The sequence below is a fragment of the Balaenoptera musculus genome, chromosome 8 (assembly GCF_009873245.2).
Source record: "Balaenoptera musculus isolate JJ_BM4_2016_0621 chromosome 8, mBalMus1.pri.v3, whole genome shotgun sequence".
Taxonomy (NCBI): domain Eukaryota; kingdom Metazoa; phylum Chordata; class Mammalia; order Artiodactyla; family Balaenopteridae; genus Balaenoptera; species Balaenoptera musculus.
In genome coordinates, this window is record NC_045792.1 from 66,966,743 (window position 1) to 66,985,197 (window position 18,455).

Sequence of the window (18,455 nt, forward strand, 5' to 3'; positions counted from 1 at the left end):
ACATTAACTTTATTTTGGTCTTTACCTTTGATATATAAAACTTTTTTCTATCTTTCTTTCCTGTGCCCATTTGCAAAAGCCATTCCATCCTTAACTATTTAGTAGAATGTATTTTGGTAATTGAAATTGTCATGTTTGTTGGAAAGTGTCCATGATATGTTTATTATGTCATGAGAGCATATGATCATCTTTAGAAGGCCTTTTGCTCTGTACCTTAATTTTAGTTACTATGATATTTGGCCTTCTATTAGTTTCCTAGGGCTGCTGTAACAAAGTACTACAAACTGGGTGGCTTAAAACAACAGATATTTATTGTCTCACAGTTCTGGAGGTTAGACGTCCAAAATCCATGCTCTGTCCGAAACCTGTAAGGGAATTCTTCCTTGCCTCTTCCTAGTTTTTTCTTAGCAATTTTGATATTCCTTGGCTTGTAGCTGTGTAACTCCAGTCTCTGCTTTTGTTGTCAGGTGGAGTTCTCCCTGTGTATCTCTGTGTCTTTACATGCCTCTCCACTTATAAGGACACCAGTGATGTTGGATTAGAGACCCATTCTGCTCCAGTGTTATATCATTTCCCTTAACTAATTACACCTTTGACAACCCCGTTTCCAAATAAGGTCACACTCTGAAGTCCTAGGGATTAGGATTTCAACATATCTTTTTAGGGGGAACACAGTTCAATCCATAACAGGCTTCAAGGGAGATTGATATAATTATGTTTTAACCATTTACACATTTTTACTCCAGATTAGATGTGAATGGGGTTTTTAATCAGTGATCATGAAGCTCTATTCTCTGCAGTTTAGGTCCCCTTTCTCTCTAGCATACATACATAAAATTTGATAGTAGTTTTTTACTCTTTACGCTCATTGACCCTTTTGAGAATCTGATAAGAGCAGTGGATTTTTCCCCTAGAAAAAATGTACAGATATATGCACAGGAGTGCACACTTGTACACACACACATAAACACACTCAAAACAATATTTTGCATGAAACTTTAACATGTTCTTGGATTTCCCCGCCAGCCCCCAAGCCTGTTCATGAACTTCTGGATTAGAGAGTTATTAATTCCCATCAGTTACAGATGCCTAATTTCTATTTCCCTTTTAGTGGAAAAGCAAACGAAAAGGAAAAATAATGAGGAAGCAAAGTATGTATATGGAATCCCCTATGATCATTGTAGCTCAGTGCAGCTTTTTGGGGAATTTTCATAATTCTGTGTGATATTTACCATGTGCTTAGTCTCTTTTCTGCTTCCATTCCCGTTCCCTTAGCCATGTATAACCTTTGGCTACATAAAATTATAAGTAATGTTAGACTTTTATGTAAAAAAGAATAATCTATGTAGTTTTAGACCTGTACACAGTATCTAAACAAAGCTTTGTATCTTGCAACAGTGTTGGGTTAACTCTTTACCTCTTTAAATTATGTGTTATTTTTTGATTATTATATCAAGATTTTTTTGAACATGGTAGCGGTCTAGGGTTTCTGAGTCTGCGACAGGATTATATTCTGTGCTCTTCTTCACTTGTAGCCTTTTCTCCAAAATAATATTGCCCAAGCTTCACCCCTGAACATCTTATCTTAATGGGCTTTCCTTTTAAAAATACAGATTTTTAAGTACACCTTGAAAAAGGCAATAGGTCATGTCTTTGTGTTGTGTTTAGTCTCTGGCATATCTGTGTTTCTGAAGCCTGTCAGGCTTTTATTATTTTTTTTGAAAATATTATATTATTATTATTTTTTATTATTATTATTTTTATTGAAAATATTATATCAAAATTATTTTTTTTGAAAATATTATATCAAACAGTTATTTACTGTCCATTTTAGAGTGATATGCATAGTAACTCTAGTAATAGTGAAATCATAGGCAATGGATATTTAGACTGTGCTGGTTTCTCATTGATGCCTTTCTTAGTAGTTCATTTTTCTTTTTATTTATTTATTTATCTATCTATTTATTTATTTATTTATTTATGGCTGTGTTGGGTCTTCGTTTCTGTGCGAGGGCTCTCTCCAGTTGCGGCAAGGGGGCCACCCTTCATCGTGGTGCGCGGGCCTCACTATCGTGGCCTCTTGTTGCGGAGCACAGGCTCCAGACGCGCAGGCTCAGTAGTTGTGGCTCACGGGCCTAGTCGCTCCACGGCATGTGGGATCTTCCCAGACCAGGGCTTGAACCCGTGTCCCCTGCATTGGCAGGCAGATTCTCAACCACTGCACCACCAGGGAAGCCCCAGTAGTTCATTTTTCTGAATGTGGAATATTCAGAATCTTTATTTAGAGCAGGGGTTGGCAAACTGTGACCTGCAAACTGTTTTCCTGTCTTTGTGAATAAAGTTTTATTGAAACAGAGCCATGCCCATTTGTTTACTTACTGTTCATGGCTGATTTTGTGCCCCAAATGGCAGAATGGAGTAGTTGCTACTAAGATTGTATGGCCCACAAGCTGAAAATATTTACTACTTGACCCTTTACAGAAACCTTTGCCAACTCTTGGTTTAGAATATTTTGGAATTAATTCCCCCTCTTTTAAGGATATTTGAAATTCTTTTTTTTTTTTTTTTTTTAACTTTTTCAGCCATGGAATCTAAGGGATATTAAAAGACCATTTAGCATTCTATCTACTGCTGCTTGAATTTCCTCCAGTACTCCTGCCAAGTGGTCCTCCAGCTTAGAGGTGTAGTAGGATTATGAGACAAAACAGCATTGGCTGTGTCTGTGTTAAACACAGAATTGCCCCTGATTGGGAGTCAATCAGTGACTCCCAATAAAAATATAGATGAAATAGCTTATTCTTTGTCTCTTTGCTCTCCCCACTGTCTCCATTGGTAGGTTATTTACTTTGGGTTTGTTTACATGCTAGAGGCACAGAGGAGCCACTTTTTAAGAGGAAGACAACTAAGTAGATCCTGGTTTAAGGTGTAGCTGTAGGTGGAAATTTATAGGAAGCTTGAATGAATGTTTAGACATTGTCTAGAGATTTTCATATTCAGTGCTTAGTTTCCCTAAATAAATTTATAGCAGCTAAAACATGGAACTAAGAGTTCTTACAATTACCTTTTGTCAGTTTTTACTGTATGTTCAATAAATACTGGTGCAGAAAGAAACATATAGGTAGAGCCAGTCTCACTGCAGAACTTCACTGCAGAACTGTGTTTGGTAATTCTGTGTACTTGACTCCTTGGTGAACATGGTGAACATAGGGGTCCTCTCAGGAGATGGGAGAGAGTGGTATCTGATTCAAAGATCAACATTATCCAGACGGGGGAAGAATTTCTCACATTCCATTTAGGAAATCCAGCCTGCTAAAGTCTTGTTAAACAACAGTTTCATAGTTAAAACATCATCTGGTTTTTAATCTAGTAGGTTTGCCATCTAATAAAGAAATGAAATAATAACTCAAGTAATAAAGATTAGCAGAAGAAAGATATTACACTTTTTTTCTTAACACAATGCTCGTCTTTTATTTTTCACTTTAGAAAAGATTTTTCATACTTTTTTTCTCATAGATGAAAGTAAGTTTGTAAATTGTTAGAGGACAAAAGATAGTATAGACTGGCTAATTGATGGGAAAATATACACTTTCAAATATTTTTTTGGTACCTTCTGATTTTTCTATTTACTGGCTCTACCTGTATGTTTCTTTCTGCACCAGTAGTTAAAAATACATAACACGGGGCTTCCCTGGTGGCGCAGTGGTTGAGAATCTGCCTGCCAATGCAGGGGACACGGGTTCGAGCCCTGGTCTGGGAAGATCCCACATGCCACGGAGCAACTAGGCCCGTGAGCCACAATTACTGAGCCTGCGCGTCTGGAGCCTGTGCTCCGCAACAAGAGAGGCCGCAATAGTGAGAGGCCCGCGCACCGCGATGAAGAGTGGCCCCCGCTTGCCACAACTAGAGAAAGCCCTCGCACAGAAACGAAGACCCAACACAGCCATGAATAAATAAATAAAATTTAAAAAAAAAAAAAAAAAAATACATAACACATGCACTTCGTACATAATTTTAAATTGTGCAAAAGGATATACAGTGAAAAGCAAATGCCCGTCATTTCTCTTCCCTAGTTATCCAGTTCTCCCTCCCAGAGGAAACCATTATTACCAGTTTTTTGGCTTTTTTGCCAGAAAAATCTGTGTATTTATAAACATATGCATTCATTTTTTCATTCCTTTTCCATAAAAGGTGGTATATCATATAGAGTATTACATCTTGGCTTTTAAAATTAATCATGAATGCTGTGTTTCATATCAGTATAAGTTGAACCACCTCTTTCCTTTTTTAGTCCTCAGAGGTTTGGTTTAAACCTACTTCTCCTAAAATCATTAATTTCCTTCCCAGAATTAAAAAAAGGGTATATGTGCATGTGACTGTAACAGTATATAGTCCAGAGATAAAGTAGCTATTAGTTTTACTTTGGTAATAAAAATTTTTTCCTAGTCTAAAAATTACACTCATAAGTAAATGATCATTTCCATAAAAAAAAGATAATTAAAGTTTTTTAGACTGAAATATTACAGATCAGACTGACTGCTGAGGGACCACAGAGAAATCACTGCCAATGAAGTAGGGGGAAGATGAATAAGGAAATGTAATTATGTGCCCAGCCTTAATCCTTACACAAATGCTATGAAGTGAAGGGGTGGTGGTGTATATGCTGTCTATATGTTTTAGAGATGAGGAAACTACAGAAACAAACAGATAAGTAAGCTCACCCCCAAGATAAATGGATGAGCCTGGATTCCAGCCCAGCCCTGCTAGACTCAGAGCCCAAAGGTCCCCACTACATCATGGCATTGGGTTATCTGAAAGGCTTGTTTCCACAAAGGGGGCCTACCTTATTTATCAGGAAGCAGTTTATAACAGGGCCAGATTCAAGAGTACTGAAAATGGCTTCACTAGAGACTTAATTTCTTAATAGCTTATGTAAGGGAGGAAGACTTTTCTTCTATCCTTTTATGTTCTAGGACTGATGCCTGCAAATTAAACTGACAAAAGACATTAATAGAAAAGGCATACGTATATTTTTAAAATGTGCATAAAGGCTTCACAGAAAAGTGAAAACCCAAAAAAAGATGGTTAGACTTGAGAGCTTATATACCATATTAACAAAGGGTTATAAATTATGGAGAAGTGACTAGACAAAGGAAAAGGAGTTTGGGCTTCTAGGGGCAATAAATTGTAGGAAGGTAAATATGTGGGAAAACTAATAGAAGGTATCGGTTGCTAACATTCCATCTTCTTCCTGGCCATAAAACTCACCCAGAGAGTCCTCATTATGTCAGCCCTCATTTCTTGGAAGTTTCTGCTTTTAATCAGATGAGGAAAGCTCTGAGAAGAATTCTTTCTGCATCTGTTGAATCTCAGTTCCTTCAGCTCAAAGTAACCCATGTGCTATTAATGATAAGCTTTGGGGTGCAAATTCTGATCCCATACTCCCTTACACAGAACTCACTGTTTTTCAAAGGTAGTTAAGTGTGATACATAGTATATATATTGGTATAGATATTTGCATATATTGGTATAGATATTTATAGAAACATGTTTGAATTTTGTTATTAATCTTAAGCAAGACCTTAAGAAGCTCTCAGAGCTTCGTCTCTTTACCTTATCTTATTACCTCTACTGCCCTGAGTTTTTTGTTTCTAGTCTTCCAATAAATAGTTCTGTTTAGGAAAGGTCTTTCAGTGGGTCGGGTAGAGTAGAGTTGGAAATGAATCCACTAACCTTCGATAAGTGTTTATTTCTTAACCTGAGAATGATGTCTTTTTATTCAAACTGATAGTGGCAATAGTTAAGTCCGCTTCGGTGGTCTTGTGAGTCGAGTTCTAAGTTTGACAACAGACCTTTTCCTTTCTCATTCTCTTTGTTGGGTGCCTCTGGAAATGGCCTTCAGGGGAATACTGGTAAAGTCTAATTGCTTTTGAGCTTTAATTGTTTAAGAGTCTACTTGAACCAGTTAATAGTCTCATTTCTAAACTGTGTTGCTGAATTGGCCCATCAACTTTTACTGTGAAATGGTGTGGAGTTTTAAGGATTTTTCAGCCAGAATTTGCTTTATTTCATATGCTAAAATCTTCTGTGGAGCACATTCTTGTCTGTTACATGCCAAGGAGACCCTGTAGTAAAGATACTGTCCATTTCCTCTTATAGTGAATCATACAACTTTAGAAATGGAAAGGAAGACCATCTATTCCAGCCTCTTCACTTTCCTAAACTTCTCTTCCAGTGCTGTGCACTCACTCCTTACCTATGAGTTGATGCCTTTACCTCACTGTAGGACAAGTGGAAACTTTTTATACTCTCTATAAATGTGGAATTTAGTTAGAAGATACTGGTTTAAATTTGCCTCTGTCTATATATAGGTGCTGAGTGACCTTAGGCAAGAAAAATTATTAAGAAGACTTGTAGGAAATTGTATCGGAAAGCATGAGAGATATAGTTTTTTGTGCTTAATCTCTCCTTTTCCTGTCTTCCTTTTATTATTTATTTTTCTCATCACTGATGAGTCTTCTGTAAAACTTTGCTTCAAGCCCATGGACCCACCTCGTTCCTCTCACTGTAGCCTAATCTCCATGTACTTGTTCACATTTGTCTTTCTGCTTAGCAAGTTTCTGAAACAACTACTTGACAGTATATTAAAAGTCTTAATTAATTTGAGTTGTTTTTAACGCTAATATAGGCAAAGGAATTCCCATTTCTTGGCACTAAAGAGCTGCTTTTTTTTTTTTTTTTTGGCAGATTTTTGTGGTTTTCATGTTACTGTAATACCCCAATCTCTCACTTTGATTGCTTTGTCTATTTAAAGAACTCTTTTTTAAAAATTTAAGTTTATATTTTTAGTTTTTTACACATGTCCGCTTTTTTTTGGATTTTCCTCCCATCTAGGTCACCACGGAACACCGAGTAGTGCTCCCCGTACCACCCAGCAGACTCTCACCAGTCATCCACTTTATACACAGTATAAAGAACTTTTTTAAAAAGTTGAAAATGAGAGAAGGAACTTGTCTCTAATTATTTATCTTAACTAGGTTTCTGAAAGTAGTGAGACAACATGACTGGCTTTCCATTAATTTTAGACATCTATTAAGAGACTACAATTATGTTACAAGGGTGCAGTTTATATTGATTGAGTGAGTGCTATCTTAGAATTATCTGTGGTTTCTCCATTTGCGTCCATTCCAGGCTCTTTTTGCCCATGAACCTGCATGTTCTCTTTTTATAGATAAGGAAACAGGTTAAGAGTAGTAGTTTTATCTTAGGATCTCATGGCTTCAAAGTGACAGAGCCTGGACCTCAGCCACTAGTAAGTGAAGGTGCTTTGTAATATGTTCTCTTAATGTAAGTTTATGTGCATAATATAAAACCCACTAGGAAAACCCACTTTAGCAAGAAAGCCTGGAAAGTAATTGTGATATTTGGTACCCACCATTTTGCTGGTCTTCTGAAAGATTTCTGCCTCTATAACTTTTGAACCATAGGATAAGGTACTTTTTGAAGAAAATACCCAGCTGCCACTGCTAGGTGGTGTATCCTAAGGCATCTCAAGAACAGTGAAAATAAATATGAATCATGTTTCACAGCTTCTCTGCCCTGGCACATGGAATAATATTGCTGCTTTTCTCATTATTGCAGTGCTGCAGCTACTTTTTAACAGTTGATAGGAGCTTTAGATATTTTCCTATGTAAGTAGAATCACACAGTAGGAATCTAAACAGCATGCTCTGGAAGGATTGGCAGCATTTCTTTCCTGGCTTCTGCTTTTCCTGTAGCTTTTGGCCATACTAGCAGGACTATGTGGAAGATGTGATAAGTCTAGACTTTCTTTAAAAGGAGTGCTCAATTGTACTTGCTTTGCCAGTAAGTTAATAGGGTAAAGTATATTGGTGGGTGGGGGAATCAAGAATACCTGGAGACAGAGTTTAAAAATACTTGGTGCTTGTAAAGTTTTTGGTTGCGTTGTGATAAAGTTGGGGAGCTGTGGGAATCTGTTCTTTCTTCCATGAAGAGAACCTTAAGGATAAAATCACATGCAATTAGCTTTAAGCTAGTTACCTGAAACTGGTAAGAAGTAGTTTCATTCTACAACTCTCTTAGCAAATAATCTTTATACTGTTAAGGAGAGAGTATTAAGTTCGGTAAAAATTTTCTGTTGTTTGGTGTTAACAGATTTTTATAGGGAGGGTGTCCTGGTAGGTGAGGAAGAAAGTACGTAGTTGTGTTTTTTTTAGGGTTGAGCCAATCACATATTCAGGCTATAAATCCTCAATTATTAAAGGGCAAACTGCTTAGTATCTTTTTCTGTCTTAAATGCATGTGTACACCTATGGAAAACTTTCTGGTTCCTTGTATCTGGTAGGTGCTTAATAAATATTTCTTGAATAGATTTTTACATATGAAGAAAATGAAGCTCAGAGAATTAAATAACTTGTTCTAGGTCATGTGTCCAGGACACTGTGTTTAATATATATTTAGTATGTAATTGTCATTAATACTTACCAGATTTGTTAGGTGTATTGATGCAGAATTATTCTTCATTTCTCCCCTATGACAACATTTTAACTTTAATGCTCTATAGTTTTAATTAGGTTTGGGGGTCAACGAAGTCTTGACATAGTCTTATTAGACCTGAAACAGGTTATAAGTAGAGTAACCATACTGTGAAAACTGGAACACTTTTGAGAAGAGGGGGCTCTAATCAAAGTTAAGCTGGAATAATGTGTAAAACCAGGCTTATTCCAGAAAAACCAGGACATATATGGTCACCCAATATTTACTTTTATTTTTTACAGTAAACTTTTTATTGACATGTAACATACCTTCAGAAAGTCCATAAATCCTGTGTACAACTTGACGAGTTTTAAAAAATGAGCCACTCAGATCAAGAAATAGAACATAACCAGTATCCCAGAAGCCTCCCTCACACCCTTTTTGTTCACTACCTATTCCTCCCCTGGAATATAACCATTGTTCTGACTTTTAACTGTAGATGATTTTTGCCTGTTTTTGAACTTTATATGCATGATATCATACAGTATACACCTTTTGTGTCTGGCCTCTTTGGCTCAGTGTTCTTTTTGTGAGCCCCATCCATGTGGTGTATAGGATAATTCCTTCATTCTCATTGTTTTTTAATATTCCATTGTATGAATATACTATAATTTATGTAATATACTATTGACAGACATTGGGTTTTTAAAATTTTGGGTCAGTAGGAGTAGTGCTGCTACAAACATATAAACATTGTTTATGAGTCTTTTGGTAAACAGATGTACTCATTTCTGTTGGGTATATAATCAGGAATGGAACTGCTACATCATATGATATGTGATTGTTTAGCTTTATTAGGTAGTACCACTTTTACTAAGTGTTATAACAATCTGCACTTCCTCCAGCAGTAGATGAGAGTTCCATTTTTCTCTCTCTGCAACTTTACCAATACTATGTGTTGTCTGTCTTTTTCATTTTAGCCATTCTGGGGACAGTGTACCAGGATCACATTGAGGTTTGATAACTAATGAAGTTCAGCCCTTTTTTTTTTTTTTTTTAATTGTATTTTTATTTATTTATTTTTGGTTGTATTGGGTCTTTGTTGCTGTGTGCAGGCTTTCTCCAGTTGCGGGGAGCGGGGGCTGCTCTTCATTGCATGCGCGGGCTTCTCATTGCGGTGGCTTCTCTTGTTATGGAGCACAGGCTCTAGGTTCGCGGGCTCAGTAGTTGTGGCACACAGGCATAGTTGCTCCGTGGCATGTGGGATCTTCCCAGACCAGGGATCGAACCCGTGTCCCCTGCATTGGCAGGTGGATTCTTAACCACTACGCCACCAGGGAAGTCCTCAGCCCTTTTTTATGTGCTAATTGGCCATTTGGATATTTTTTTATAATGCCATTTGGATACTCTCCTTTATGCTTCCTTTTCTGTTCAAGCCTTTCCCATTTTTGTATTGTTTTTTTCACTTCTCCTTATTGATTTGTAGTTCTTCATATATTCTGGGTAGTAATCAGTTGTCATTTATACGTACTACTGCAAATATCTTTTACCTGCTTTGCCTTTTCTCTCTGTTAATAGTGTTGTGGGATGAACTCAGTTTTAGTGTCTTCCAGTTTATCAGTATTTTTCCTTTTTGGTTAGTAGCACTTCTTGTGTCCTATTTAATACATGTTTGCCTACCCCATGATCATGGAAATGTTCTGTGTCATCTTTAGAATCATAACTATTTTACCTTTCACGTTTGGGTGTATAGTCTGTCTGGAATTCATTTTTGTGTGTGGTGTGGTATAGAAGTCAAGATTCATTTTTTGCTATATGGATATCCAATTGATTGTACTCTTCTCTTCTTGTCCCAACACTACATTTCTGTAGCTTTATAATACATCTTAATACATGGTAATATAAGGTCTCCAGCTTTGTTGTTCTTAGTGCTTGTCTTGGCTACTCTTGGCCCTTTGCATTTCTGTAACATTTTAGAGTCTTAGTTTCCATACATAAACAAAAACAGCTTAAATTTTGATTGGGATTGTATTGAATCTAAGGAATGTAGTACATCTCTCCATTTATTTAAGTATTGTTTGATTTCTCTCAGTGTTTTGTAGTTTTCCATTAATATCTTTTACATTTATTTCTAATTTCTGGTGCTCTCAAAAAAAATAATTCAGGGGCTTCCCTGGTGGTGCAGTGGTTAAGAATCCGCCTGCCAATGCAGGGGACACGGGTTCGAGCCCTGGCCCGGGAAGATGCCACATGCCATGGAGCAACTAAGCCTGTGCACCACAACTACTGAGCCTGTGCTCTAGAATCTGTGAGCCACAGCTACTGAAACCCATGTGCCTAGAGCCTGTGCTCCGCAACAAGAGAAGCCACCGCAATGAGAAGCCCGCGCACCGCAACGAAGACCCAACTCAGCCAAAAAAAAAAAAAAAAAATTCGTTGAGGTGAAATTCACATAATATAAAATTAATCACTTTAAAGTGAAAAATTCAATGACATTTGCTACATTCACAGTGTTGTGCAGCTGCCACCTCTGTCTAGTTCCAGAATTCCTTCACTCCAAAGTAAAGCTCCTGAAGCAGTTTTCCTCCACTGCCCACTCTCTCCACTCTTCAGCTCCTGCCAACCACCAGTCTGCATTGTCTCTATGGATTTATCTATTCTGGATATTTCATATAAATGAAATCCTATAGTATGTGATCTTCTATATCTGATTTTTTAAACTTAGTATGTTTTTGAGGTTCATCCCCCATTGTAGTACGTGTCAGTACTTCATTCCTTATTATGACTGAATAATATTCCACTATATATACCATGATTTGTTGATCCATTCATTTGTTGATGGACTTTTGGGCTGTTTGTACTATTTCACTGTTGTAAACACTGCTGCTATAAACAAGCGTGTACGTGTACTTTTTGAGTACCTATCTGCAGGTTTTTTGGGGTGTATACCTAGGAGCAGAATTTCAGGGGCATACGATAATTTTTTGTTTAACTTTTTGAGGAACTGCCAAACTTTCCCACAGCAGCTGAATCACTTTTCATTCCCATCAGCAATGTGCATGAGTTCCAGTTTCTCTGCATCCTCATCAATTGATACTTGATATTTTCCATAATTTTTTTGTGTTTTGGATGGTATTATAAGTGGTATAGTTTTTTTTTTTAACTTTATTTCTTGTGTGTTGGTGGTGTATAGAAATACATTTGTTTTTTTTTCTGTATAAACCTTGTATCTAGTTCTTAAATTCACTTGGTATTTCTAATAGTTTACTTATGTATTGATTGAATTTTCTACATACATTTGCATTTCTGATTTCCAATGCTTTCTTTTTTTTTTTTTTTAAACATCTTTATTGAAGTATAATTGCCTTACAATGGTGTGTTAGCTTCTGCTTTATAACAAAGTTAATCAGTTATACATATACAATATGTTCCCATATCTCTTCCCTCTCGCATCTCCCTCCCTCCCACCCTCCCCATCCCACCCCTCTAGGTGGTCACAAAGCACCGAGCTGATCTCCCTGTGCTATGCGGCTGCTTCCCACTAGCTATCTATTTTACATTTGGTAGTGTATATATGTCCATGACACTCTCTCACCCTGTCACATCTCACCCCACCCCCTCCCCATATCCTCAAGTCCATTCTCTAGTAGGTCTGTGTCTTTATTCCCGTCTTGCCACTAGGTTCTTCATGGCCTTTTTTTTTTTTTTTTCCTTAGATTCCGTATATATGTGTTAGCATACTGTATTTGTTTTTCTCTTTCTGACTTACTTCACTCTGTATGACAGACTCTAACTCCATCCACCTCATTACAAATACCTCCATTTCATTTCTTTTTATGGCTGAGTAATATTCCATTGTATATATGTGCCACATCTTCTTTATCTATTCATCTGTCGATGGGCATTTAGGTTGCTTCCATGACCTGGCTATAGTAAATAGTGCTGCAGTGAACATTGATGTGCATGTGTCTTTTTGAATTATGGTTTTCCCTGAGTATATGCCCAGTAGTGGTATTGCTGGGTCATATGGTAATTCTATTTTTAGTTTTTTAAGGAACCTTCATACTGTTCTCCATAGTGGCTGTATCAATTTACATCCCCACCAACAGTGCAAGAGGGTTCCCTTTTCTCCACACCCTCTCCAGCATTTGTTGTTTGTAGATTTTCTGATGATGCCCATTCTAACTGGTGTGAGGTGATACCTCATTGTAGTTTTGATTTGCATTTCTCTAATAATTAGTGATGTAGAGCTGCTTTTCATGTGCTTCTTGGCCATCTGTATGTCTTCTTTGGAGAAATGTCTATTTAGGTCTTCTGCCCATTTTTGGGTTGGGTTGTTTGTTTTTTTAATATTGAGCTGTATGAGCTGTTTATATATTTTGGAGATTAATCCTTTGTCCGTTGATTCGTTTGCAAATATTTTCTCCCATTCTGAGGGTTGTCTTTTCATCTTGTTTGTAGTTTCCTTTGCTTTGTAAAAGCTTTTAAGTTTCATTAGTCCCGTTTGTTTATTTTTGTTTTTATTTCCATTACTCTAAGAGGTGGATCAAAAAACGTCTTGCTGTGATTTATGTCAAAGAGTGTTCTTCCTATGTTTTCCTCTAAGAGTTTTATAGTTTCTGGCCTTACATTTAGGTCTCTAATCCATTTTGAGTTTATTTTTGTGTATGGTGTTAGGGAGTGTTCTAATTTCATTCTTTTACATGTAGCTGTCCAGTTTTCCCAGCACCTCTTATTGAAGAGACTGTCTTTTCTCCATTGTATATCCTTGCCTCCTTTGTCATAGATTAATTGACCATAGGTGCGTGGGTTTATCTCTGGGTTTCTATCCTGTTCCATTGATTATTTCTCTTTTTGTGCCAGTACCATATTGTCTTGATTACTGTAGCTTTGTAGTATAGTCTGAAGTCAGGGAGTCTGATTCCTCCAGCTCCGTTTTTTTCTCTCAAGATTGCTTTGGCTATTTGGGGTCTTTTGTGTCTCCATACAAATTTTAAGATTTTTTGTTCCAGTTGTGTAAAAAATGCCATTGGTAATTTGATAGGGAATGCATTGAATCTGTAGATTGCTTTGGGTAGTATAGTCATTTTCACAATATTGATTCTTCCAATCCAAGAACATGGTATATCTCTCCATCTGTTTGTATCATTAATTTCTTTCATCAGTGTCATATTGTTTTCTGCATCCAGGTCTTCTGTCTCCCTAGGTAGGTTTATTCCAAGGTATTTTATTCTTTTTGTTGCAGTGGTGAATGGGAGTGTTTCCTTAATTTCTCTTTCAGATTTTTCATCATTAGTGTATAGGAATGCAAGAGATTTCTATGCATTAATTTTGTATCCTGCAACTTGACCAAATTCATTGATTAGCTCTAGTAGTTTTCTGGTGTCATCTTTAGGATTCTGTATGTATAGTATCATGTCATCTGCAAACAGTGACAGTTTTACTTCTTCTTTTCCAATTTGTATTCCTTTTATTTCTTTTTCTTCTCTGATTGCCATGGCTAGGACTTCCAAGACTGTGTTGAATAATAGTGGTGAGAGTGGACATCCTTGTCTTGTTCCTGATCTTAGAGGAAATGCTTTCAGTTTTTCACCATTGAGAATGATGTTTGCTGTGGGTTTGTCGTATATAGCCTGTATTATGTTGAGGTAGGTTCCCTCTATGCCTACTTTCTGCAGAGTTTTTATCATAAATAGGTGCTGAATTTTGTCAAAAACTTTTTCTGCATCTGTTGAGATGATCATATGGTATTTATTCCTCAGTTTGTTAATATGGTGTATGACATTGATTGATTTGCATATATTGAAGAATCCTTGCCTCCCTGGGATAAATCCCACTTCATCATGGTGTATGATCCTTTTAATGTTTTGTTGCATTCTGTTTGCTAATATTTTGTTGAGGATTTTTGCATCTATATTCATCAGTGATATTGGTCTGTAATTTTCTTTTTTTGTAGTATCTTTGTCTGGTTTTGGTATCAGGGTGATTGTGGCCTCATAGAATGAGTTTGGGAGTGTTCCTTCCTCTGCAATTTTTTGGAAGTGTTTGAGAAGGATAGGTGGTAGCTCTTCTCTAAATGTTTGGTAGAATTCACCTGTGAAGCCATCTGGTCCTAGACTTTTGTTTGTTGGAAGATTTTTAATCACAGTTTCAATTTCAGTGCTTGTGATTGGTCTGTTCATATTTGCTATTTCTTCCTGGTTCAGTCTTGGAAGGTTATACCTTTCTAAGAATTTGTCCATTTCTTCCAGGTTGTCCATTTTATTGGCATAGAGTTGCTTGTAGTAGTATCTTAGGATGCTTTGTACTTCTGCAGTGTCTGTTGTAACTTATCCTTTTTCATTTCTAATTTTATTGATTTGAGTCCTCTCCTCCTTTTTCTTGATGAGTCTGGCTAATGGTTTATCAATTTTGTTTATCTTCTCAAAGAACCAGCTTTTAGTTTTGTTGATCTTTGTTATTGTCTTCTTTGTTTCTATTTCATTTATTTCTTCTCCAATCTTTATAATTTCTTTCCTTCTGCTAACTTTGGGTTTTGTTTGTTCTTCTTTCTCTAGTTCCTTTAGTCATAAGGTTAGATTGTTTATTTGAGCTTTTTCTTGTTTCTTGAGGTAGGTTTGTGTTGCTATAAACTTCCCTCTTAGAACTGCTTCTGCTGCATCCCATAGGTTTTGAATCGTGTTTTCATTGTCTTTTGTCTCTAGGTATTTTTTGATTTCCTCTTTGATTTCTTCAGTGATCTCTTGGTTATTTTGTAACATATTGTTTTGTCAAAATACAAACAGACCAATCACAAGCACTGAAATTGAAACTGATTAAAAATCTTCCAACAAACCAAAGTCCAGGACCAGATGGCTTCACAGGTGAATTCTATCAAACATTTAGAGAAGAGCTAACACCCATCCTTCTCAAACTCTTCCAGAAAATTGCAGAGGAAGGAACATGCCCAAACTCATTCTATGAGGGCACCATCACCCTGATACCAAAACCAGACAAAGATACTACAAAAAAGAAAATTACAGAACAATATCACTGATGAATATAGATGCAAAAGTCCTCAACAAAATACTAGCAAACAGAATGCAACAACACATTAAAAGGATCATACACCATGATGAAGTGGGATTTATCCCAGGGATGCAAGGATTCTTCAATATATGCAAATCAATCCATGTGTTTGTGTTCTTTACTTTTTTTCCCCTGTAATTGCTTTCTAATCCCATAGCGTGTGGTCACAAAAGATGCTTGATATGATTTGAATTTTCTAAATTTATTGAGGCTTGATTTGTGACCCCAGATGTGATCTATCCTGGAGAATGTTCCATGTGCACTTGAGAAGAAAGTGTAATCTGCTGTTTTTGGATGGAATGTTCTATAGATATCAATTAATTCTGTCTGGTCTGTTGTGTCATTTAAAGCTTGTGTTCCCGTATTAATTTTCTGTTTGGATGATCTGTCTGTTGATGTAAGTGAGGTGTTAAAGTCCCCCACTATTATTGTGTTACTGTCGATTTCCTCTTTTAGAGCTGTTAACAGTTGCCTTATGTATTGAGGTGCTCCTATGTTGGGTGCATATATATTTACAATTGTTATATCTTCTTGGATTGATGCCTTGATCATTATGTAGTGCCCTTCCTCTTCTCTTGTAACGTTCTTTATTTTAAAGTCTATTTTATCTGATATGAGTTTTGCCACTCCAGCTTTCTTTTGATTTCCATTTGCATGGAATATCTTTTTTCCATCCCCTCACTTTCAGTCTGTATGTGTTCCTAGGTCTGAAGTCGGTCTCTTGTAGACAGCATATATATGGGTCTTGTTTTTGTATCCATTCAGCCAGTCTGTGTCTTTTGGTTGGAGCATTTAATTCATTCACATTTAAGGTAATTATCAATATGTACGTTCCTATTACCATTTTCTTAATTGTTTTGGGTTTGTTTTTGTAGGTCATTTTCTTCTCTTGTGTTTCCCACTTAGAGAAGTTCCTTTAGCATTTGTCGTAGAGCTGGTTTGATGGTGCTGAATTCTCTTAGCTTTTGCTTGTCTGTAAAGCTTTTGATTTCTGCATCGAATCTGAATGAGATCCTTGCCAGGTAGAGTAATCTTGGTTGTAGGTTCTTCCCTTTCATCACTTTAAGTATGTCATGTGACTCCCTTCTGGCTTGTAGAGTTTCTGCTGGGAAATCAGCTGTTAACCTTATGGGAGTTCCCTTGTATGTTATTTGTCGTTTTTCCCTTGCTGCTTTGAATAATTTTTCTTTGTCTTTAATTTTTGCCAGTTTGATTACTATGTATCTCAGTGTGTTTCTCCTTGGGTTTATCCTGTATGGGACTCTCTGTGCTTCCTGGACATTGGTGGCTATTTCCTTTCCCATATTAGGGAAGTTTTTGCCTATAATCTCTTCAAATATTTTCTCAGGTCCTTTCTCTCTCTCTTCTCCTTCTGGGACCCCTATAATGCGAATATTGTTGTGTTTGATGTCCCAGAGGTCTCTTAGGCTGTCTTCATTTCTTTTCATTCTTTTTTCTTTAGTCTGTTCCACAGCAGTGAATTCCACCATTCTGTCTTCCAGGTCACTTATCTGTTCTTCTGCCTCAGTTATTCTGCTATTGATTCCTTCTAGTGTATTTTTCATTTCAGTTATTGTGTTGTTCATCTCTGTTTGTTTGTTCTTTAATTCTTCTAGGTCTTTGTTAAACATTTCTTGCATCTTCTCGATCTTTGCCTCCATTCTTTTTGCGAGATCCTGGCTCATCTTCACTATCATTATTCTGAATTCTTTTTCTGGAAGGTTGCCTATCTCCACTTCATTTAGTTGTTTTTCTGGGGTTTTATCTTGTTCCTTCATCTGGTACATAGCCCTCTGCCTTTTCATCTTGTCTATTTTTCTGTGAATATGGTTTTTGTTCCACATGCTGCAGGATTGTAGTTCTTCTTGCTTCTGCTGTCTGCCCTCTGGTGGATGAGACTATCTAAGAGGCTTGTGCCAGTTTCCTGATAGGAGGGACTGGTGGTGGGTAGAGCTGGCTCTTGCTGTGGTGGGCAGAGCTCCGTCTCCAGTGGTTTCTTATTCTCTGTTCCTTTTTCGTAGTAGTTTACTCGATGGATGCAATATTCTTTTGAATGACTTGGAGAGTATTTATTAGAATTTAAATTTCCTGTAAATTTTTCATTACCTTAGGTTTCTTCGTGGTTGGTTCTGTTGCTTTTCATTTTAGTCCTTCTTAATTTTGTAGGTATTTCTTAAATATCTGATGATCCATAGTTATCCATATTTCTGAAGGACTAGTATGATTGGTTTTGGTAGCTGATACTGCCTTCCTCTCAGTTTTCTGAAGCCTGATTTTCCAAGAGAGCTTTTCTCCAAGTGGAATTACTGAGAGCTCTATATGAGTTTGTTTTAAGGGCCAGCAGCAGCCAGATAATCTGAGGACCTAAAATTTATTTCTGGGGCACAAGTGCCCTGAAGACGTTTTTTCTTTTGGTTGTTTCTGTTTCCTTTCTCCCAGTGCCCCACCTCCATTTGTGGATGTACAGAGCAACCTCAAACTCAGCCCTACTTCGCTTTTGTCCCTAGTACCCATGCTGGATGTTCTCAGCAGATCTGGATACTAAGCCTGGGAGCCAAAGTTTATACAGGAAGTAAGACTGTCAGGAGTGGCTCTGCTGTTCTGTGAGCAACCTTTAGTTACCTTAATTTCCCTAAGCTTTTATTCAGCTTCTTGATCCTGAACTTGGTGTTTTCTATTTAGGGGGTTGGGACAGCTCTTGCCTTCTTATGGTCCTTTCCTATGTTTGTTTTGCTTATTAGGTTGTTATTTCTTATGCTATGGCTTCTCTATCAATTTAGTCTCATCTATTTCTTGTGGAAATTCTTTTTTCTTGCCTTCCTTCCTACCTTCCTTCCTTCTTTTCTTTCTGCTTGTTAATGGGTTTTCAGATTGTTATGAATTTAATTTTTTAT

General features: G+C 37.0%; 1 protein-coding gene across 4 annotated transcripts in view; it reads left to right on the forward strand.

The window, feature by feature from the left end:
- The window catches only part of FAR1 (fatty acyl-CoA reductase 1), a 74,421-nt gene that overhangs the window by 14,754 nt on the left and 41,212 nt on the right, over positions 1 to 18,455 (forward strand). The gene's annotated exons all lie outside the window — the stretch shown is intronic.